The sequence below is a fragment of the Alexandromys fortis genome, unplaced genomic scaffold, assembly GCF_014885135.2.
Source record: "Alexandromys fortis isolate MF-2015 unplaced genomic scaffold, M_Fortis_MF-2015_v1.1 scaffold_60, whole genome shotgun sequence".
Taxonomy (NCBI): Eukaryota; Metazoa; Chordata; class Mammalia; order Rodentia; family Cricetidae; genus Alexandromys; species Alexandromys fortis.
This window is the reverse complement of record NW_026067946.1, coordinates 4,346,736-4,370,410: the sequence shown is the minus strand read 5'-3', so window position 1 is coordinate 4,370,410 and position 23,675 is coordinate 4,346,736. Positions and strand designations below refer to the sequence as shown.

Below are 23,675 nucleotides of genomic sequence, written 5' to 3'. Positions count from 1 at the left end.
ATGGTTGCAGTTACTCGCACACTGTTCTCAGCTTTCCACACTCCTGGGCCCTCGGAGATGCTCTTTGGTATGATGCTTCTGCTTTGCTATTCCTGCCTGACATGAACAGGGACATTTAAGCAGGCAGATTGTGCAATCCAATTGTGATGTGTGTGCTTTAGCTAAAGCCTACTTTAGCACTCTGGACCTCCGTGTTTCAAAGACAGGTGGAAAACTGGTTCCTTAACATTTAATGCTCTTTGGGATAGGAAAGTTTCCATCCATTGCCATTTACTTGATACTGATCATTGAGACGGCCTTGAAATATTCTATACCTAAGCACTGAGTCCTTACTATGGCGATATTTGATAAATACATTTTCTTTCTTCAGTATGGCATATTTGTTGGTATCATCCTTGTTTGGCTCACAAACAGCAAAGAAAAAATGCTGTAATTAATTTCTAATCTCAAAAGTATCATTTTGTTATGATAGTAATGATTTTTACATGGTACCACTGAAAATGGTAACGAGCTCCTCTTTAAGTGTTTCAGGTTTATGGCTTCGCGACTTCTTAGACTGAGATTCCCATAGTGCTCTGGTGCTTTTCCTTACTGCGCTTTAATTAAGTGTGCTTAGCCTGTAAACTGACCTCCTTTGATGCTCAGAGGCCTATGCTATAAGGATGAGTTAGAGGCTATCTCTTCTCTGAAGGAACATTCCCTTCTGCCAGTGGGATACTGATTAGCATTTGAAAAGAGCTTTCCTTACCAAGCATTTCCACACACATGGCGTCAATCAATGGATATCTGCAGCTTGTGGGTTATGAACATATGTGTTTGATTCCTAGACAAATCTGATGGCTTAATACTGAGACATTTTCTTCCATAACATGGCTGTGACCCCTGAGCATGTGACATATTTCACAAACATGTCATGGATCAGAGAGGAGACAAGATAGTGTGGTAAGCTCCGTGTGGAACTTAAGTAAGTCCTGAGAAGTCTACTCAACATTCAGGGCTCGCACTGAGGGATTTTCGCATCTTGCCTTTGGAAAGAAAAGCAAATTGACTCTGGGTGGAGTTATCAAAACAGACTGTGATGTTGATTCATTCTGCAGCAGCCAAAAATGTAAATGTGTGTTTGTTAGGAATGTAGGCTGGTATTCTCCCTCCAACAAATTCAGGTTCTCCTGTTTCCAAAGAACCCAAGCCAAGCCGAAGTTTAACGGACACTAGTCCTCTGATAATTGGAATACAGTTTAATTATTCACTTGAAACGTTTTCAATCTTAGGTTGGTTAGCTTTATCTAAGACCTTCCAAGACATTTTCAGAAAACGAAGGAGGGAGTCGAGCCTGTAGTTGGCAGGAGAGCGCTGGTGCTGAATAAGATGGCAAGTGAAGGCTGGAAGGGGTTGGTGAGAGGTTTTTCCACTGCACAAAGCCAGCCGCCTCGGCCAAGCAGCAGAACAGAAAACAGTGTCAGAATGGAAACAAGAGTGGTGGGAATTATGGAGCTGGTGGATTCTGGCTGTGTGCTTCAGTTTTTCCTCCTGCGCTTTCCTGTCAGGAGGACCTGATGGTCATGAACTCTTGCAGTCTGTTAGGCTGCCGCACTCCATGGAAAACTGTTTGTCCAGCCTTGAGTTCACAATTTTACAGTCAGTGTTTTCAGAGCCTTCATCAACACAGATCGTGCCATGCAAAGTCCTTCCTGGGTCTTCCAACTCAGCCACAGAAACTAAAGCCTTTGTTATGGCCTTCAACATCTTCAAGCCTTTCCTGTATTAGCTAATTTCATTGTAGCTGTTAACCCTGTGAAACCAGTTTTTTATCTTAGAGTGACTTGGCAAGTTCCTGTCCCTTACTGGACCATCAGTCACCATTGTATTGTTATGAAGAAGAACAGAAACATTCCTGATCACGAGAAGAAACCATATTCTTCTCCAATTCCATAGGCTTTCAGGCCTTGATAATTACTGTTATTTTTAAACAACTGTTTTGAGGGGGAGAAGACCAAATGTATATAAATTCTTTCTAACATATGAATAATAAGCTATAATGTTGTAGTAATTAATTTATTTGTTTTAGATCTTGGGTCTGTCCCTTTAAGACCCTAATCACTCTAAAGCCAGATTCCTATAGCCTAAAGAAATTAGTTCACACCCATCTATAGATCTCTTTCTAGGATACAGAGTTAAGAAGGTAGGTGGTGTGGTGGCCTAATAATTCTTGGTTTATAGTAACTGGCTGTTCTGGTTAGCTTTAACTGTTCATTTGAAACAACCCAGCATCATGTGAAAAGTCAGTCTCAATTGTACGATTGCCTAGATTAGACTGTAGTATAGGCAGGTCTGTGGTGTATTGTCATGATTGCTAACAACTGTAGAAGGATCCAGAGCATTGTGGGTAGTATCATTTTGGGTAGGGGGTAGTCCTGGACAGTACATGACAGCTAGGCAGGAGCATGTAAGCCAGCAAGTGGCATTCCTCTATAGCCTTTGTCCTCAAGTTCTTGCCCTGAGTTACTACCCTGGCTTCCCTCAATGACTGTCTATGACCTAGACGTATAAGCCAAATAAATCCTCTTTTCTCCTAGCTTGCTTTTGGTCAGATTATTTTATTATAACAAGAGAATGAAGCTAGAACACTGCCTAGTTTATTGTACCTGACTCCTCCAGGTTCTTTGTTGTGGATAATAACTTGAAGTAAATCATGTGGTGTGGATCTTCCCACAAATCCCTCAAAGGATGAAAGTGTTAGATGTTTTCTTTAGTTGGACTATTTCCCTAGGCTTTTCCCAATACCCCACCCCCACCACATCACTCTGAGTATAATGGTTGCCTCTCTGGCTTTTTCTGTTTAACCAACAATCAAATTTTATAATTAGTTATTAGCAGAGAAGTTTCCAACAACCCATGGGCACACAATAAATAACTGGTAGGAATTATGCATATTTTACTTATTTTCCTATTCTTTACAAGTAGAAATACTAGCACATAGCACTAAATGAATATTGCTGACTGTTCTAGCAAATGGATGAATAATGAAGTTGAAGCACTGACTTTATTCGAACGTAAAAGCTTACCTTGCTTTACTAAATATTCAAGGATATTTTTAGTTAAGTGAAATAAGTGGCAACACAGGAAGCATCAATAAGATGTGAAAATTTTGCCCTTTCTCGCGTCCCTTCTCATATTAGCTCCCTTTGAATGGGGGAGGGTTATTTCATTATTTTGTCTTCTCAGAACTGATCAATCATAGAGCTCCATGAATAGTAAATGAATGAATGAATTACCTAAAATGTTCTTTTCCGTTTTTGTCATAGCTAGCCTGAACAATTAAGTGCAGCAGCTATAGCATTTGGAAAACACTAGTGTTTCCTAATGTGTAGGGTAAGGATGCGAGTCTGCGTCTTCAAGAATCAGCAATCTAGTGTCTCTGGATTGAGCACAGCCTCACAGGATGTGACTTCCAACAGTCCTTTGGAACTTAGAATCTTCAAAGTGTCCTCAACTAAGAATTCACTTGCTTCAATATTTAATCACTCAGATTTAGTAGTCTTTGATTCATTTGATCTGAGTGTATGATCAGCGCATTGGAACCTGAGATGCCAAGCGTGAGTGTCTGAGAAATCCTATTTCTTGACTCCTTGAGGATTGCTGCCTCCTCCTCAGAAGTCATTGCTCACCCCATTGCTGAATGGGGTAACAATATCTTCATTGTGCTTGACTGCCTCTGCTGGCTCTTCTCTGGATTAGTATACCCAGTGCTAGTTCTAATTTTCTATGGAAATGATTAATTGATTAGAAATACTCAGCAATATTTAGTAATGATTTTGTGTTTCTGTAATGAAGTTTGCAATGCTTGCTGTAGTATTTGATTGATCCACACTGAGGGTTCTCATGTGAAGTTTGCAATGCTTGCTATAGGATGTGATTGATCCATAGCTAGGGTTCTCATGTTTGCACTCACAGTACGTGACATGTGGCATTTAACTCCTTCGTAGACATGTTTGGATACGGAAAGGTTTCCTTTTCACCCAGTGTATATATTCCCTTCCATATACCTATGCTTCATACTCACTGCCTATCCCATATATAATTTTATCATTTTCTTTCTCTTATGATATGGAAACTCTAATATCAATATTTTCAAAAGTTATCTCATTTTCTTTACAGAAACTCCATAATCAACTCCCACCCCAACTCCTCTTATGACCAAAAACAGAAGCAGAGCCATAAGTGGATTCTGACAACAGGATACCATGAAATGCCTACGAATTCTGTCCTACCTTGACATGCTTTTAGAAATGTAAATACTCCACAGCAGTATTACTACGAGTGTGCAAATAAAAAGTAACGTTCCCTGCTCACAATGTAAACAAAAGGTGCTACTAATAAGATCTCCTTGAATATTAAAATTACTAAGGAACATGAATGTTATAATTAAAATCACATTAATTACCATCATGTAAGTTGCTATATATTTTAATCTCTTATTGGTTATATCCTATGGGAAGAGGTATCTATACAATATCATGAATTTCATCAACACTTTAACTATTGATTACTTATGCTTAAATATTGATTTGTAAAACATAGAATTCATCATCATCAGGGCACAGTCTTTGTTGTCCCACTTGTCATCATGAGGATTGTTGTCTTGAAGAGCTGAGACTTCCTTAGAAATGGTGAGCATGCACAGTCAAGGTCAACAGCATTCCTTTGCTAAGGTTTTCTGTTTCCTCATCATAAGATCAAAAATATAACACAGTTAAATTGAATGGGATTATCACTCAGAAAGATTTATTCCTCTAGTTGGACACTAATGAATGTGATATAGCTCCATCAAAAGCTGGAAAAAACTCTCAAGGGACTGATTGAATCTTGGACACAGAAGAAATTTTCCAAGTGTCCAATTCAAAATATAGCAGCATTATCATCTTCTGATATCTTTACCATTAGCTGTTACACTAAAATTTATTAGATTCAACAAATTTCAAAGATGTTATAGTTCTTTTATTCCATGATTAATAAACATTTATTAGGCTTTGTACTAGTGCTGTTAGGCAAGGGTTAAAAAGACATGCTTGGATATTCAATGAGTAAAAGGAAAGAGTTAGTCTTTTTTTTTTTTTTTTTTTGATTTTCGAGACAGGGTTTCTCCATAGCTTTTTTGGAGCCTGTCCTGGAACTAGCTCTTGTAGTCCAGGCTGGCCTCGAACTCACAGTGATCTGCCTGCCTCTGCCTCCAAGTGCTGAGATTAAAGGCGTGCGCCACCACCGCCCGGCTGAGTAAGTCATATTTTATATACAAATAGTTTCGTCCTGTTTGAGTTTGGAGAAAAGCTAAAATTCTGTAGACTGTGTGTCCTATCAAATAGCAATGGCAGACAATAGGAGAGGGGAAGATACAATTATTTTTGTCAAAACTGAAGTATGAAATATTGACTAATTATCTGGCTATCAAAAGTAGGAAGGAGAATTGAAGAGCTTGGTAAAAAGGCTTCTTTAGTGAACTAAAAAGAATACGAGAAATTGATACCAGAAATGTGAAATATTGTGCAATTCCGCAATAAAACAGCAAATGAAATTTATCTTGGATGCGTTTGTCACCAAGAGTGACCTTGAATATGATAACAGTGAGGAATTATGAGCGGGTGACAGCAAGGCCAGTGGCTGCAGCAGTTAAGCAAGCAGATCAGCGCTGTGGTTATGTTGCTGCTCCCGCTGAAGCACAGAGTGATTGATCACCCGCAGAAAATGTGCTTATGAGGCGGGGTTGCTTAGTTTGGCTGTCAAGTCAAAACAACTATGGGAGGTACTTCAGAGAATTACAGCTCGCGCCCCCCTTGAATCAGCAAGCAAGGCTCTATGGTACAGGCCCGGGAATCAGCGAAAATCCCTGATCCTTGCCTCACCACATACATTTGCATTTCTTGCTGAATCCTGCTTGTGTCTTCTCACCCTTTATGTATGAGGGTGTCCTACCTTTGTTATGCTTCCTCTCAGGCTCCCCCCTTCTATTTCTATACTTCTACTCCACTTCTTGCTGATCTAATTTGGTGACTTATTTTTAGATCTATTGTGACACTCTCCTGAACATCTATCTTTAGGCCCAGCCTCTGCCCTGAGCTCATCCATGCTCACCATTAATGGTGAACGAGCATCTCAGGCACATCAAAAGCGGACATGTGTGTGAACACGGCAGCCTGTATCCCGGCACTGATGAGCTGAGGCAGCAGCGGCACACTTGAGCTGAGGAGTCAGGAGTAGCCCAGGAACCAAGTCAGATGCTCGCCGGGCGTGAGTTAAACACGGAGAACTACAAGATCAACATCTGAGGCCAGGGCTGCTTTCTTCTTCCGTGGTCACTGTCAATCAATCATTCCACTGCCTCAGGAGCAGCTTTATCCAAAATTCTGCACATTCTTTTTACTTCTTCGCATCTCACTCTTGACAAAGTTTTGTGACATTCACCTTGAACTACCCTCTGCCTCCCCCTTGTCACCACATTTATTGCCCCACCCTCGACATCACGTCTTCCAGTCAGACTGCTCTAGTGGGAATCCAGCGCCAGATTCTGCACCTTCTCCTGCACGCCACAAATCTTATTCTTAACTTAAAGTGTCCCTGGTGATGGCTGAAATACAAGAGGATCCTTGCCATGCCACATAGGGGATGTGGATGATTCCCCTCTGTCGCTAGGGCTCTGCCAATCTCCTGACCTTGACTATCTACACTGTGGCTGATCCACTGTGAGTCTCTCTGGCCACAGAAAGCACCTAGTATTTGCTTGTGCTGTGTAACTGGGAACTGCTCTTTCGTTTCCTGGCCTCCCAGACCAGTTCAGGTTCTGGGTGTCTTTCTCCTTCAGCAGCTCCATGATGTCTTTTTGACTCTGCCTACTCTCTATCTCTGTTTGGATTTCCCGCCTGGCTTTACTCTGTTAAGCCATTGGCTGAAATGTATTCACTATGTATATGGTTTATTATTGGTATTCATCAAGTCTTGTTTCATGCGCCGCTTGATTCAGAGATGCCTGTGCTGACCACCTTATCCTAATTTCTGTGGTACTCATGTCTCTCCTCCCACACAGAGATGCCTGGTGTAACACTACTCATAATCCTGCCCAGAACTTCTCCTTGGTCCTTACCTACCTGCCAGGGAAATCTTGACCATATGTTTGCCTACATCTTCGTTGTCTGTGTCCTAGCAAGTGCAAGCTTGGAATAGCCTGGGCCTCATCAGTCCCTGGCATGCCTGAGACCTCAAGGTCTATAAAAGTAAGGGTGTAGGGAGTGTATTCGGAGGGAATGAAAACAGCTCTGTAGCTCTAGCCTTTCTCTTTATTCCACCCGGAGAAACTTTAGTTTGCTTTCCCAGAGACAGAAAGGCTAACATAAAGCAAATGTCTCATTAGACATTCTGATATTGTCTTCTGAGAGGGAAGCATGACAAGATTGCATTATTTTTTAAAAGTCAGCACTCCGTATGTTAGCAACTTCTCACTATTTAAACGTACTTTGTGCTTGATGTCTTTTTTGTTCCTTAAAGCTGAGTGTCAGAATATATTTGATTTGCAGAAACTAATGGCAGTGTTTCTAAAGAGCACCGTGTGAAGAAAACAGTAAAAAGTGGGTGCTGCTCAGTTACTGACGCAGCATACTTTGTAGCTCGGGGGTTAATGTGTGAATAATAATCCTTTGTCTATGGGAGATAATATGCAGAGTGCCTTGACCGTATACATTCTAAGTGTTCTCACCTACTTACAGATTATTCCAGCATTTGAAAATATGCTGGCATATGTGTTTTTGGGGAGCGAGAAAGGTAGAAGGTAAAGAAACAGTCACCACAAAGAGGCCTGAGCAGTGGGAATGCTGAGAGTAAGAAAGTATCAGAATTAACAAGAATGGGTGTGACGAGCAAACTGTATCTGCCGTTCCAGGATTTTCCCCTGTAGTTTTGCATAAGTATTATCTGTGCTCCAGCCCTTCATGCTACAGAGTCTGTGTGTGTCATGATCTGATTTCCTGGGATGCACTGAGAACGGTTTTCTATAATGTGGACTCTGTGCTGTCAGTGCTTACATACAGAAGCTATATTTGCCTCTCATTTTCTGCTTGCTTTGGGCAGAGCACTCAGATTATTCTTCCGTAAACGTGGACCTTGCATTAATATAAGAATCAAGTTAGATAAGTGGGCAAACTAAACTCTGTTTATTGTCAGTTTTATATTTAATTTTGCTTTTATATACAACTTGCCACTTATCCCATACAACAGATCCCTAAGTATTAGATTAGAATATGATTTTAGAGGGGAGATCAGTAGGAAATGTATTTATTAAGTTTTTGTAGGTTTGACAGCAGTCTAAGTGAGGAAAAGTTAATAGTTTGTATCCAGAACAAGCTGATCATGTTTCTGCTTGATTTATAGGAATAATTTATTTCCATCTCCAGTATTTATTTCTGTGTGATGTCGGTAAAGTTACTCAGTGCCTCTGTGCCTCAGTGATCTCATGTGAAGAGAGAGATAGTAGATTTGACTCCATGGGAGCAGTATGAAGATTAAAGGAGTTAACTGGTTTTTAAGAATTAAGAATTTATTCTGGCTTATAATGCACAATCTATACTTGTTAAATTTCTTAGGTTGAAACACATCATAGTACTATTCAATTTATTTTTATTTCATTTCTTCATTTTGTCTTTATTGTTACATTCTCATGAGTATCTGATGGTAGAAATTTAATTATCTTTTGACTGTGGGTTTAATAAAATGGTGTCTTTAAGAGTCTCTTTGAGTTTCCACTTCACTGTGGCTTCATGGTAGCAACCAGATGGAAAAATAAAAATTTTGCTCTTTCATATAAAAGTACAAAAGGCTTAAAAGCCTGGTGTAGCAATCAAGAAAGAAGTTTGCAACTCTGCGTGGGAACACAGACTCAGAAATCTAAGAGTTGTGTACATTAGCAATACTATTCTCTTCTCTCCGCCAAGAACCAGTACATGCCATAGTAATCATATCCTGAGATTACAAGGTTACATATCTGTAAGATTTGCATAATTTAACCCTCATGTGAAGCTTATTGGGCAGTCACTGCCAATGTCTCTACTCTACAGTGGAAGAAATCAGGTAAGTTAATGCCTTGCCTAGTTCAGTAAAAGTCATGGTGGGAACTCAAGAAACAGAACTTCAATATGTATCAATATGTATTGACCAGTCTTCAAGTCTCTCTTCTACTGGTAACTGTAGAACAGCAACAGAGCACCTAGAAAAATCCAGCTTTAGGCTTGCAGCGTATTACTTCAGGTCAATCACCCTTATCCAAAATGTTTGGGAACATAAGCGTTTCCAGTTTTCCAGATTTTGGAATATTTGAATAAACCGTAATAATCTAGCATTCTAAATCCAAGAACCTGACAGTTTTCTCCGGAATCAAGAGTTATATTGGTTATAAAAGTTTTCAGAATTCCAAACTAGGAATGTTCAACTTAGATCGATTGTCCAAAGACTATAGACAAGTATATTATCTGTAAATTATTCATCAATCTGAAAATAGAAACACTCTAAATGTTCAACAACTGATAGTATGATCAAAAATATGATGATACAATGGAAAATTATTAAGTGCTACAAAGATCCAAACACTGATACATGGTATATAGATATACCTAAAAGTGTTTGTGCTAATAAAAGAAGCTAGACAAAGAGAACACATAACATTGTTATATCATTCCATCTACTTAAAATATCCAGAAGTAAATTTATGGTATTAGAATTTATATTGTCAGTGTTTAAGACTAGGAATTACACTGCAGTGACTATGAAAAGCCTCTCGAGGTGACATCAGCTGTCTTAAGCTGCCCATGGCTGCACCAAATACACATATGTATTCAAAGTTACTGACTAGAAAATAATCACGCATGTTCGACTAATTCTTACCACCTGCATATTATGCCCCTATAACACTGTTAAAAGAGACAAAAACAAACAAGAAAACAAACAAACAAATCCCAGACAGGAGGTTTGTTAGTCTGTAGGAACTAGGAAGTCAGGATAAAGCAGATGAAAATTAAAATCAAACTTTTGTACTCCACCATAAGTTTTAGACTTATCTGTCTTTCTCTGTATTAGCATTGTGAAAGGTAAAGGGTTATTTTGGGGGATCTAACATAGAAATATGTTGATGATGAAATAGGAAATTTTGTGTTGATGTTCTCTCCTTGGGAAACAAATACTGATTTTTTTAAAATTTTTTATTGAGCTATATATTTTTCTTTGCTACCCTCCCTTCCTCTCCCTGCCCCTTCTACTCTGTCTTATGGTCCCCATGCTCCCAATTTACTAAGGAGATTTCTCTACTTCTCATGTAAATTAGATCCATGTATGTCTCTCTTAGGGTCCTCATTGTTGTCTAGGTTCTCAGGGATTGTGAATTTTAGGCAATTTTTCTTTGTTTTATGTCTAAAAGCCACTTATGAGTAAGTACATATTATATTTGTCTTTCTGGGCCTGGGTTGCTTCAATCAATATGATGTTTTGTAGATGCATCTATTTAACTGCTAATTTCAAGATGTCACTTCTTTTCCTACTGTGTGGTACTCCATTGTGTAAATATTCCACATTTTCCTTATTCATTCTTTGGTCAAGGGCCATTTCAGTTGTTTCCTGGTTCTGTCTATGACAGAAAATGCTGCTAATGAACATAGTTGGGCACATGTCCTTGTGGTACGATTGAGCATCCTTTGGGTATATACCCAAAAACAGTATTGCTGGGTCCTGAGGAATGTTGTTTCCTAATTTTCTGAGAAATCACCATGCTGACATCACAAGGGGCTATACCTTTTTTCCACTCACACCAGCAGTGTAGGAGTGTTCCCTTTACCCCACATCCTCTTCAGCATAAATTGTCATCGGTGTTTTTTATCTTGGCCATTCTTACATGTGTTAAGATGGAATCTCATACTGAATTTTGAAAATAAATATCTGAATGTTAATCAGTTTTCCTCCATAACTAACATGTTTAAATGGCAAACATGTTGAGTTATTAGATTTATGGACAGAAGACCCATATTGTCTGCGTGTGTATACACAATCCTAGTCTGTACCATGAGGAGATAATTAATGCATATTTGTAAAGCTAATAGCTCAATTTCATTAGGTTCTATTCTTGATTTTCCACATAATTCTACATGAATTTCCTTCATTTCCGGAGCAGGCAGCAGAGACTCATGGGGATTAAGTCTAAATCATGTAGCTTTAAATACTTGAGATGTGGCCAGTACTTGGTTTTTCTTAACACTAGTCATATATGATTCCTCTTTGAAGTGATTAGTTCAAGCAATAGTCATCTGCCAAACATTACTTAGTCTGTCAGTCTGCAGGAGATGTCATAACTGCACTCAAAGCACTTACGCTGATACCATCTTATGAGATTCTTTACTATCATAAGTTGGAACTGCAAGCAACAGTATTCTCAAATAGGACTCATACTTGAAGCATCCTGATTGTCTTTGATGTCATTATCAGGCATTTTCAGCAGACTGATGGAGAAAAGAATGATCTCCTACACATTATACCTGCCTGAATAATGTTCCCAAATGCACCGTTGTTCATTCCTGAGCTTCAAACTTTATTAAAAACAGTTAGGAGAGAATGATAAATCGTGTAACCGTCACACTGCCTGGCTGCAGATGAAAGTGCTGGAGAGTTTTACGGCTGCCTTTGTTCAGAAGGTGTCAGTGGACACTGCCCCAGTATGCTGTTCCAGGATGCTCTTCCAAGGAATATTCTGAATCACACTGATGCTTAAAAGCTTTAGATCCCAAGCCATTTCTTACAGGTATAAGTCACTGTTCAAAAAAGAGTGACGAACCAATTCAAAGACTCACAAATTCTGAATCAAAGAACTATCACCGGTTGTTTTGGGTAAACAAATATATTTTACCCCTCCTTTGAATGATTATGCATCTCAGTTGTATTCCTTTTCTGTTGCCTTTGTTCTGACCATTCTTTTCTTCTTTTAACTGCAATATGTACACCATAATCACTTCTTCACTTACTTTGGCTACCTTGTGAATTACCTTCCTGGCATGTGAAGATAGACTACTTCCTGGAGAGTTGACAGTCAAATCTGGATTCATTTATTTATTTATTTATTTTTACCTTCAATGCCCCTATTTTCATTTTATTTCATTTTTCTTTTTGGATTCAGAATTCGATGTCCTGACAGCCAGGAAACAAAGATGGGTATCTGTTTCTGGAAGGGGTGTGCAGGGGGACTACGTAAACATCTTTCTGGTTACATTTATTTTGTTTTTCAAGACAATTGTGTTTTAGATATGAAGCTGAGCTGGTAAGTTGTAATGTAAAGCACATGTACTGGCTAGCCTGCAGACACAGGTTGTCCTTCTCAGAGCCAATGCTTCACCATAGACTCTATGCTGTGCTTCTCTGCCAAAGCTCTGCCCAGAGCTTTCAGGAGTCTGGGAAGCAACCGTTTGGGGCGGGGGATTACTTTTCCCTCCTAAGCCTGTGGGGGAAAAACAATAAGATATATAAATAAGAGAGGCTAGACTTCCCTCTGAGAAAGCAGATATTTAGCCTTCACATTGCTAATGAATTTGGATGTCTTCCCAAACCCCCATTCGTAATTCCAGTGGTAAGAGCCTTTAATTGTCATACTCGAGTTCCCCTAACTTGTTTGAAGTAAACACTTGTTTACCTCGTGAATCATTTGCCAGGTGAATCATTCATTCACCTGGAGAGAGTCTCAAGGGATTTTTGTGAATACATATTTCCAAACTCAAAATTTCACTTTCTTAGTAAGTGTTTCTTCAGGCCTCTTAACCAAAAACCACCATTAGAATCTTTTCATTTTTCTCTCCGTTGTGTTTTCTTAGACTTGCCATGTTTTCTGTGTCATAAAGTAGTCATTGAGACTTTGTTTGTTCTGTATTAGGGATGTTTATTTAGATTTAGGGACGCGCCATCCAGTTGCCTTACTGACCTTTCCTCCACACGATCTAGTGGCTTAGCTTCAGCAGTCTTAATGCACACCTCTAGGGTTCTGCGTGTTTTGTTTCCAGTTAGGATCAGCCAGCAGAAGGTTCCCTTTGCTGTTGTTTCAGATATATTTATATCCTCAGTCTGGGAAGTGATTTACAACCAGGCAGAGGAAGACAAGCGGTTGTTTGCTCTCAGAACTTTAAAATATTAATCCATTTCTTCCTGGGTTCTGTCATTCCCTTTGAGTGGTCTGACACCAGCTGCCAGCATAAACCCACTTCAGCAAGTCATCAGACTTTGTTGTCAAGGTTTTTACTTTAATTTTTTCTTTGGTCATTGGCTATTATGACTATTCAAGCTATGTTTTTTTAAATTCACATGTCAATTTTTAATCTCTAAAGATATTCATTTGAAATTTGAAATATTCCCAGCATCCTTTTTTTAGATATAAAGGTTCCGTTTTCTTTATTTTTATTTTTCCTCTGCCGCTTTTCCTCCTCCTCCTCCTCCTCCTCCTCCTCCTCCTCCTCCTCCTCCTCCTCTATGAAAGGTTATTACTTATCATTACCGTATCCACCTCTTGGCTTGGATAATTGTCTGGTAAGACCCATGTGTTAGGGTGTGTTTACCAGTTTCTGTGCCACCTAGAGGGTGAACAATCTTTAAGAGGTGGGGCCTAGTGGAAGAAAATTAGGTCAATAGTGGTGTTTGGGCTATTGGGACCTTCATCTCCTTATTTCTTTTGGTTGTCACAAAGAGATCAGTTTCCTCTGCTTTCCCAGAGACAAAACATAATGGAACAACAGCACATGAACTCAAACTCCTAAAGCTATAAACACAAGTGAACCTCTTTCTGCTCATGTTAATAGTCCAGGGCTTGTTGCAGACACATACCTTCCCTGTCTCTATGTTTTCCTACTGTGTTTCCTCTTATCTGAGATCATGTTTTTATTCTCTTCAGTTACACATCTTGGTTTATATTTAATACTTTTGGTTTGCATGTATGTGTAATAGCTTATTCTTTTGAAAATCAATTCTTTAGTCATGTTGAGTATGCTATTTTGCCAACTACTCACTTGCCTATCTTCATTTCTATAACAATTTTTACCCTCTGTGTGAACTCACAGGCTCATTACTTTGTTTCCTTATGATTTTGATTACTTTTAATGTAAATTTTCCTTACACTTTAAAATTTTGACTTTTCTGTTTTTGCCAGGTTCTCCTACACTATCGACGGTTCACTGCTCCTCATGCTCATGGTTTTCTGGTTTAGACTTGCTAAGGTGTGTAGACTCATTAGAATCTTTAACTTTTTTTGAGATTGAGAAAGAGAGAGAGAGAGCGCGCGAGAGAGAGAGAGATGGAGGGAGAGAGGGAGGGAGGGAGAGAGAGGGAGAGAGAGAGAGGGAGAGAGAGAGAGAGAGAGAGAGAGAGAGAGAGAGAGAGAGAGAGAGAGAGAGAGAGAGAGAGAGAGAGAGAGAGAGATTACATTTACCCCAATCCACCCCTGGAAACCTTGCCTATACACTTTCTTTTTCTTGCTTTGCATTCCCAGGGCACAGCTGTTGCCATCTCTGTGTTCCAGGCAGGTGTCTCCACCTCCTCAGTGTCTCTGCACCATCTGTTTCCTTTCTGAACAAACCTAGAAACACATCTTGAGAGCGCTCTCATCTTACCTAATCTGTCTAGTCTGGTAAACATTACGAAGCAACAGTCTCACCTGCCCCGTAGTTGGTTTGATAGATATGTTTTCTCTTAATATTCAGCACCTACCCAGGAATAAGCAGATGTCCAACATTTATAGTTGGTTCACGGCATGAGACAAGAGACAATTCAGTGGGCAGATAATGAAGATGTTTCAAATATACAGGTTTCAGAGAACGTTTGCCGACCTAAAAAACATAACTTCATCTTTAGACCAGTAAAATCAAATGTGTTGATGATTTAACACAGGTGATTCTAGGACAGAGTCAGAGCCCTAGTTACGGTTGTAACTATACAACATAGCATAGAGTAGTCCATTTCTACAGAGCTTAAATGGAAATAGATTAGAAAGAACTTCATTTAGCATTTGAGTATTGCTTCCTTTTCCTTCAGCTGCATCCTCTTCCTCTGTGTAGCTGTCTTCCTAGAATTTTTTCTGATTTTCAACTCATTCCGCTGCACACTTTTCGAAAGACCTGTCTTAAAAAGGGGCCCTGAGTTGGAAGTTTCATTGCTGGTTTGCTTTGAAAGACTTGTGTGTTGTCCTTGTTTGCAAGATATCACACAACAGCAGAGAAACTAGTTAATGCTGAGGATGTTGTGCCAATATCTTGTTGGTAAGTTTATGGAGAGTCACTATTATTCTAGAACTTGCCTGTGCTGTTGGACATCACAGTGACCTTGGCAATTGTATGGATCATCTCATGGGCAGGTGTTTTCACCAGCATCGTTCATGAGATTAACAATAAGGTGAGATTTGAAAATGCAAGATTCTTTCAAAGGTCTCTAAGCAATGTATGGTGTTGTTATATTTAGGATATATATATATATATATATATATATATATGTATATATATATATATCACCCATAAAATAATAGTATTGTGAACCACACTGCTCTGAAAATTTCTGTATATTTACTCACCTAGCTCAAAGACATCCCGGAGATTCAATTTATAGTCCATCTAAAATTCTGGGTTTTACAAGAGGTTTCATTCCTTCTCAATGTCATCCTGAAATTTACAGCCAGGCTCTTTGCAGTATGGCTCCCAAGTTTACCTGATCATTTTTCTCTGTTCCTAACTCCTCTTCCTTATTTTTCCCTGACTCTCTGACTATGATTCATCCTCCTTCTCTTTCTTTCTTACATGAATACAAACTTACACACATTCACAAAGACATACCCAAGGTACATACACACTTCAGCACGCACACACCAATGTGTGTCCCAGCATATACACGTAACCTGAGGTGTAGCATTTATCTTAGAAATAGTTTTTTACGTATTCCCTTCTTTCTCATTGAAGACAAAAAACATGAAAGAGTCAAATGCTGCCATTCAGTAATAACGGCTTGAGCACAAGGGACGATCTGACCATTCTCACTCCACAGGAAAGATGTGAACTGAGAGACGTGGAGGCTCATAGATTACAGGTGGATCTGAAGTTCAGGTCCCAACCATACCATTAACTTTCGGGAGTTATGAAATCACTATACTTGGCAGCTTCTATTATCAGAAAACAACAGATTTGGCTTAAATTCCAGTATTTAGTGATTTAATTGAGCATCTGTGATTTTTGCTAGCTCAGAACAAGAATCTGAACTACATTTCTCATTTTTAAGTAAATTACTTTTGGGTATTTAGCCAAATTATACATAATGACTACTTATTAATTAATATTAGATATTTGATGATAATTTTGGATTAAGTAATGCATTTTTATTGTCTAATATTTGCCTTTTACTTAATTATAGGCTTCTAAAACTCTAATTTTTGGAACGAAATGAAGCTTAGTTATAGTCAATTTACTAGCAAGAGGGTGAGGGAAGAGGGAAATATTCCAGTAAATAGGAAACATTTTATTTCACATTCATGAAGTTTCCATTTACTCTGTGTTTTCGGTAATTTAGCTGATTAGATTAGGCAGAGGAAACACTATGGAAATCATTTCTATCTAGCCCAAATCTCACAGCCCCCAAGCGATAGAGGCGTCTCTGTTTCTTTCATGCCTTAAGACATTCCCGTGGTCCGCTGCCATCAGGACCACCACATTCACATCTGTAAACTCCATCAGGATTTTTTTTTTTTTATGTTATGAACACGAGTGTTCTTGGAGCTGTGTACAGATAACCTTCACAGACACCTGTGAAAGTTCCACGCAGGAAACCATTCTCATCGTAGATCTGTAACTCACCACCACTGAGGTATCAGCCTTTATGAAACCAGTGAAGATAGCACATATATGCGGCAATTACCTATGTTGAAGGGATTGAGATTCATTTTGGACAATTGCATGTTTGCATGTGATAATGAATGAAGCTCTAGGTGCAGAGTCAAAATCAGAACATGTATTCACTGCTATTTTGATCATAGGATGATGATTTCCTAATTCTTTCATGCTTAAGTGAGTATGGATGAACTCTTTACTCTGAAAATTAAAAAAAAAAGAAAGAAAAAAAACACTAACTTTTTCTGTTGCCATTGTAGAAAATAGGCTCAGACAATAAAAATGCCACAGTAAGGACAAAGAAGGAGAGGAGCTCAGAAAATGTGACATGGTTAGGACAATGGACCAAGCAAAGCTTCATCTTGTTTAGGATTAGGCGGAGCCAAATGTAGAATATCATCTGTTTCTGAACACACATGGCATGGGGGTGGCTTTCTAAATTCACATTTCCAGCACTTCTGTCAGTGTGAAATTATTGGAGCACCAACTGGCCAGAAATTATACTACCTGGTCTGGTGGCCATAGCCAAAAAATGACCGAGAAAGCCAATCAGTAGATACAAGGAATGGCTTGCTGCTAGATAAGTCTCAGCAACAACTCAGACACAGAAGTATGGAATAAATGTGTTTTTCCCTCTAATTTTTCTTCAAGATATCTGACTTTCTAGAGTAGCATAGTGGCATCATCACAGTGTCCTTCCAGAAATAGGACTGAGGCAAGAAAGATCCTTAGTATTTATAAGTATCCATAGTACTTAGAAGTTTTGTTATCTATGCCTAGACATGGACGGAGGGGGGAGGACCTTGGACTTTCCACAGGGCAGGGAACCATGACTGCTCTTTGGATAGGAGAGGGAGGGGGAGAGGAGTGGGGGGAGGGGGAGAAGAGTGGGGGGAGGGGGAGGGAAATGGGAGGCTGGGAGGAGGCGGAAACTTTTTTTTTCTTATTCTCAATAAAAAAAAGTGAAGAATAAAAAAAATGGTAACAAATATCCAATTAAATTACCATGGACTATGTAGAACACTCTGAGCTTTCTTCTGTTCTATCTCACACCCATTTCTTCAAGGGAAACATCTAGTATAAGACATTCACATTCTTTGCTTAAAATAACCTGTCTGGAACCACTTATTAAAGTACAGCTGCCCCCCCCCCCGATCCTGCTGAAATGCCAAGATGAAAGTACAGGTTAGATTATAGTCCCAATCTCAATGCTGATATCCATTCTGTATTGACTACATGTATTTGGGTGTCCCTGTGCAAAAACCTTAGTCAATTTGTTTTTCAACACTTTCTGTCACCTCCAACCTAGCAAAAGTCACCTAACAATGTGGTTTGCATTACAATGTCCCCCGGATTATTCAAGAAATACAAGGATCCTCCTAACCTCTCTGGTCTCTTATATAACAAACATAAGTATTACCAGGCCCTATCCATCTTGTTCTCTAACTTGTCTACTATTTTTTTCATTCCTTTAGTCTTTATTTTCTTCAAAATGCCATTATTTATCACTTGCTTGATGGGGTCACAGGCCATATAGATCACTGTCAGCCATATCAGAACAAGAAGCCTTTCAAACATTTCCACCTGCAAATCAGATCCTATCATTTTCCCTATTAAAAGTTGTCAAATAACGACCCAATTTTTCACAATAGTGTTTTAATTTAATTACCTAATTAATCATTAATTTATTTGACATTTTTGGTGTTAGGGATTTAATCTTGGGTCTTCCTCACATGCAGAGCCATCTGCCCCCCCACCACCTACTTGTTTCATTTCGTTTAGAACTGTATTGTGATAAGTTGCCCAGGCTGGTCTTGAACTTTCTTACTGCCTCAACCTCTTGAATAGCTAATCTCATTGCAACCTAGGACCAGGTCTAGTTAATTGCCTCAGTATTTTAAACATGCTATATGTAGAAGGAAACCTCCCACAAATTATATTTCATGTATCATCCCAATTACATGGAATTGACAAGAGTTGGCAAGAATGGTTTTGCTTGTGTGCCTAACAGAATGTGATGTTTCGTGGCTAAAATACAAAGAATTGTAAGTCGAAAGGCTGCATGATTCTAACAAGTTTCCTGTGCAGCCATGGGCTAGTAATAAAGTCTTACTTTTTAGCTTTAAGAGTAATTGGGTGGTGGTCTCTGATGGACTTACCTTTCAACAATACTTTGCACTTTAGACATATGGGACAGTTGCTACTTTACAAGCCCTCTGAGACACATCTTAGCCACATCTGAACACAAGTCTAGAGTAGACCTGTGAGAGTTGCAACCTATTAGCTTTTCATTGCTGGCAACTTTAGCAATATTATCTGTACTTGTCAGGTGCATTGCTGTAGTCCGTGTATACATAGGACTCTTTCTCTACACACACTCACTGTGTTTCTACCATACCATGTGGTGCATGTTGTTTTAAAGATAAGTTAAACATGGAACTTAGGAAAGTATTTCCTTCCATAGAGGAATGGATGGTGCCTGAATTTCTCAGAGCATTGATACTAAGTGTATTTTATATACTCAACTAATATTGCTGCTTTATGTAGATCATGTGACTTATACATTGAGGTCACAAGTCTCATGGTCATTTAAATAATGAGAAGTAAGAATGGTGAGGGGAGACATTCTTAGCCACCTTTCATTTACACTAGAAAGATTCATATGTGCAACAACTTTCTTCATTTAGAGCAAATGCTGTCAATAAAGTGTTTAACCCCATGACTCATTTCCCAGAAGGTGCTTTGCCAATGTTTATACTTTTGTCATCTCTGAGAAGAGTTAGATATTTTAAAAATTCTCTGATATTTGCAGTTTCTTTATTCTCAAAACTGCAGAAGGCTTACTTCTATTTAGGCAGTATTACAGAGACAAGGTAATGTCTTATTATATTATTAACAATTAGAAATATGAAGTCAATTCCTTCATTGTTTCTCTATGTCATCTTAAATGTGCAAGATTTGGATTACAGACTCATAGGGAAATATTTCAGCAGAGAAATATTTCAGCCCATTTATGACCATCTCATGAATATGATTGGGAGAATCTTATTTTATTTCAAGTGCAAATTCAATTTTGACTTTTTTCCTAACTACTTTTCTTGAATATCTAATATGAACAAAACCCATTCCAGATACTATGAAAAGAATGAACCAGGAAAAGATCTATTCTTTACCTTAAGAGTGTTTACAATGAAGACAGGAATTAAGAATCACATTTCCTGCAAATGATTTCAGTACAAATAGACATATGAATGCCATTGTTTCATAAGTACTTTAGCAATATGTATGTATTTGGCTTCTATGGGTTAGCATTCCAGCATTCTGTCATGGTTGTGATTTTACTATGCTCATTCTAGTAACAAATTACTCATAAACTTATAAACATGATATAGCAAATGCCAAGGTCAACAAGAAAGTAAAAGTATATAGCATAATCATGTAGTTATGTTTCTTAACATGAAGGCCAATCTGCCCTGGAAACAGCATGACAATTTCCTCTTTTTGTCTCATTACCCAGTGTATATACCATAACAAATAAGACTGGTTTCATGAGAAGTGATTGTTATAGAATGATAATCCATAATCTATGAAATGCAAAGCTGAATCAGGCTATAATATAAACTACTACTGATACGGAAATATACAAATGTCATCTTTAGTGATGAGAAGTGTAACTTCAGTCTCTTTGGTTATGATGAATTAATGAAGAATATGTGAAAGAAGTTGCATATGTTTTTCCACATTGCATCTAACTTGGCCATCATCATGGTCCTCATAATGGCAAGCAATTATTTTTTCAGCTATTGCCATTGGACTCTCACAAGCTCAGACATATTGATGGTTTCATTCATTTATATACCCTTTTTTGTGAAATAAAAGAAGAAGAATGAATGAGGAGCCTTGTAAGATTTTCAGAGTCTTCACAAGAGTAGGGCATTCCATGTATAGCAGGAGTACCATTAGCAAAGTCATCTCAAGACGTCTCAGATAATTTCTTGTATCATAGTACGAGTGTAGGGGGAAAAAGGTTACATGTGAAGTCTCTGTGTCAGTCATTAAGGAAAACTGAATATTGAATGTTTCCGACTGAGTGGCAATATCATAAGAACCTACAGCCTCTACTATATAAGTGTTTGGAGAGAAATGAGTTATTCATTAACTGAAATTGGAACATTAAAGAAAATAAGAGTTTTAAGGATAAATGCTAAGTCTATGTATTTAGTTTTCTTATATGAGGGATTTTAGAGAACTCAAACATGCTAAATAGTCAATGTAAATGTATAAGCAGAACTAAGAAAAGATTAATCTGCACTGGACTCATTAGGAGATTTTCAGTTGTAATTCTGTTTTCATGGTAGTGTCATATTGAAAATCCAGCTGCTTGCTAAAAATAACAGTTGATATTTATTTATCAGTAGTTTCATGATTTTATCTCATTTACTTTTTGTAAAAATGTCTTTCTTTTTAATTTCTTTTACAATTCAAAATGATTATTTTATTAGCAAGAATTTTGTACATCTACATAATAAAATGTGACCATATCTACCCCATTTCCCTTTCCAATTTCCCCCCATATCTACATAACATATCTTCTTTTCAGCTTCATATTGTTTTCTTCTTCCTCTTCCTCTTCTTCTTCTTCTGCTAACACTAGTCCAATTAGGAATGGGTGTCAGGCCATGAACCAGTGGCTCTATCCCCTACAAAGGAATAAGGAACTGTCAATAGATCTTCAAAAGTACATACAGCCTAGATGGCACATTCCTCATTTACAATAGAATTTTATTCACTTAGTTTTGTATAGTTTTTGTGCAAGAAACCACAGCTGCCATGAGTTCATGAGTGTGACAGTCATGACATTTCTAGAAGATATTTCATAGGATGCCTCATTCTTGACTCTTAATTATTTCTGTTATCTCTTCCACAATGTTCCCAGAGACTTGGTTGTTGTGGGAATCCCCTCTGTATGCTGCGATACCATTGGTTAATAAAGAAACTGACTTGGCCTGATAGGGTAGAACAGAGCTAGTGTTGAAATAAGAAGCGGCGGGGCTGCGTCCCCAACACCCCGGCCGCTTGGCTAGCTCATGCCCGAAATAACAACACACAAACTGTATTCATTTAAAGACTGCTTGCCCATGAACTCTAGCCCTTACAGGCTAATTCTCGCACCTGGACTAGCCCGTTTCTAATCATCTGTGTAAGCACCCCAAGGTGCGCTTACCGAGAAGATTCTAGCCTCCGTCCATGCTGTCTGGGAGCAGAGCAGAATGTGACCTCACTTCCTCTTCCTCCTGTTTACTCTCCCACCTATCCTTTTAACCTATCAGGGCCAGCAGTTTCTTTATTGCTTAACCAATGAAATCAACAGATTGATATGACACTCCCACATCAAGCTAGGTGGGGGGGGGAACTAGACAGAATGCTGCGAGAAAGAAGGCAGAGTCAGGGAGAAACCATGGAGCTGCTGCCAGCTACTCTGAAACTTTGCTGGTAGGCCACAACCTCCAGGTGATGCACAGAATAATGGAAATGGGTTAAATTAAGATATAAGAGTTAGCCAACAAGAAGTTTGAGCTAATGGACCAAGCATTGATTTAATTACTATAGTTCCTGTGTAGTTATTTTGGGTCTGAGCAGCCTGGAACAAACAAGTGGCTTGTATTATTAATGTCCATTTTGGGGGCATTATGAGGTACCACGAAAATGAGGTTTCTCCTCATTTTTACCTTGTTATCTTTTTCTTACTCCAGGACCCTATCTAAGACAACAAAGTGTGTCTCTGTGCGTGCATATGTGTGTGTGTATGTGTGTGTGTATTCACTTTTCTACGTTCATTGATTTTCTTGGTTGTTAAAATTTCTCAGATGTATCTTGCTTTTCTTTTTTTTCTTTTATTTATTTATTTTTTTATTGAAAAAAAATTCTGCCTCCCATTTCCCTCCCCCTCCCCCCACTCTGCTCCCCTCCCTCCACTCCTCTCCCCCTCCTCCACTCCATTCTCCCTCCCTCTCCAGTCTGAAGAGCAGTCCGATTCCCTGCCCTGTGGGAAGTCCACTGCATGAACTGGCTTTGTGGGAGCCTAGCCTGTTTGGATGCTCACCTTCCTGGACCTGGATGGAGGGGGGAGGACCTTGGACATATTTTGCTTTTCATAACATTGAGAGTACTGAGGATTATAGGGCTTGTGTTCTGCATGATGTCACTCAACTGGATGCTGTTTTTCTAGTAGTTACAACAAGGACACATGATGTAGAAAGGGTTGTAGAAGTAAAAGAGCATTCTCAACTCATATCAAAAGCACTTATTACCAATATGGCTTATGTCTGGTAAGCTATATTTACTTAGCTTCCAGTTCTTAGTTTTTTCATTGTCAAACTCTTCAATTTTCTCCATTTTTTACTACAAAAATTTAGAAGAAAGTAGTAGGTATTTGAAAATAGCAAGTTTACATTACTCCAAAGTAGGATGTCATAATTATTACATTATACATTTATCATAGAATACAAATTCAGACACAGAGACATCGCTATAAATAGACTTTTAAAAAGAACCATGTAAATTAACTATCAGCTGATTAAACTAGCATTTATATCAACTTACATGCAGGCAAGTAGCTGTACACTGTGCCCACACAAACTGAACAAAGTAAAAAGAATAAAGTAATTCAAGAATAAAACTCAGTTGCAGTGTGAATTAGCCTCAGTTTCAATGGTTTCTTTCTTTCTTTTCTCTTATATATTGAAACCTACATTC

General features: G+C 38.6%; 1 protein-coding gene across 3 annotated transcripts in view; it reads left to right on the top strand.

The window, feature by feature from the left end:
* The window catches only part of Prr16 (proline rich 16), a 168,098-nt gene that overhangs the window by 109,218 nt on the left and 35,205 nt on the right, over window positions 1-23,675 (top strand). The window contains exon 1 of one of the 3 annotated variants that reach the window (XM_050149222.1): window positions 14,248-14,270. The exons of the other annotated variants lie outside the window; for them this stretch is intronic. The gene's annotated coding sequence lies outside the window, so the exon portion shown is untranslated. Of the gene's footprint in view, window positions 1-14,247; window positions 14,271-23,675 lie in introns of those variants that run through there. 3 annotated transcript variants of the gene reach the window in all.